Source organism: Benincasa hispida, chromosome 7, assembly GCF_009727055.1.
Source record: "Benincasa hispida cultivar B227 chromosome 7, ASM972705v1, whole genome shotgun sequence".
Classification (NCBI taxonomy): Eukaryota; Viridiplantae; Streptophyta; class Magnoliopsida; order Cucurbitales; family Cucurbitaceae; genus Benincasa; species Benincasa hispida.
Genome location: NC_052355.1, coordinates 8,899,699 through 8,900,887, shown reverse-complemented (window position 1 = coordinate 8,900,887; position 1,189 = coordinate 8,899,699). Strand labels below are relative to the sequence as shown.

Below are 1,189 nucleotides of genomic sequence, written 5' to 3'. Positions count from 1 at the left end.
AAAAGGTAAAGTAGTGCTATTGCTACGAATTAACTAAGTGTTAGTCAGAAAATACAAAGTGTGGGAAATGTTACTAAGTGTATACATATAAGTCATCATGGCAGCGCAATAAATAATGCTAAATAAAAGATAACAAACATTGCAATAAATGACAAAAGATGATAAAGAAGAGGCTAACGCATACATAAAGAATTGTTACTTAGTTGTATTAAAAATTAACCAAGTATACGAAAAATTACAAATAACGCAATACAAAATTTTAAGCATGTACAAAGAATCAAGTAATTAGCTTCTATACATAGAAAAATAATGAATTAAAATTAAAAATAAAAGAATGACCACAATAAAAAAATTGTAAAGTTATTGAGGAGGAGGAGGTTCAGGTGGAGGATTTTGATGAGGTACGTGATGAGCTTCTTGGATGCAGATGTTGCTGGAGATGCAGAGGCACAATGGGAACATGAAGATATGCTGTCAAGAAGTTGAAATATTCATGGTTGCGCTCCGCTACTTACCTTTGGTTCAGATGTATCGTATAAATGTTGCGTTGAATATTGATCAACACCTGCCTTGTCATAGCAATGCTGCGTTGCAATTCTGCTTATCGTTCGTATACTTCAGTCATGCGCTGGCAGAAGAGTTTATTTTGATGGGAGAGAAGGGAACGCATATTTGCAAGTTCAGCGACTAAGGTGGCAATGGTGGGTTGTGCCTGCGATGTTTCGCCATCATCGTTTTGGGGTTGGGCAGAAATGCCTTCACCCAAATCGCTGGGTCATCAACATGCGGCGATGGAAGGGAAAATTGCGGTGAGGATGGAGCTACTGGATATGCGGTTGGAGAATCAGGGGCAAGAAGAAGGTTGGTAAAATGTTCAGGGAGTACGGAAGAAGGTTCTGCAGGAGGGCTTGGAAGGCGGATGATCAAAGGCAAAGGGTCCAAGGGTTTAGGATCTTGCAGTGATGGCTCTTGGACTTTTTCCTTTCCTTTGTCAACCTTGCGTTGTTTCTTTGGTTTCGACTGCTGCGGCGCATTTAAATCGATCATGAGCCTTTTAGGTAGAAGTTCAGGGTAATGTGGGGAATCTTTTAGAAGCATTCTCAAAATCTTGACGTTGATAAGGCCATGTACTTCCGGCATTGGTTCCTCTTCAATACCCACACCTAGTGAGAGGTATAGGTTTGAGACT

The 1,189-nt window shown here is 40.0% G+C and overlaps 1 pseudogene; it reads right to left on the bottom strand.

Moving 5' to 3' along the window:
- LOC120080962 overlaps positions 1-1,140 on the bottom strand; it is a 9,046-nt pseudogene extending 7,906 nt beyond the window's left edge.
- Between the last annotated feature and the right edge of the window lie 49 nt (positions 1,141-1,189).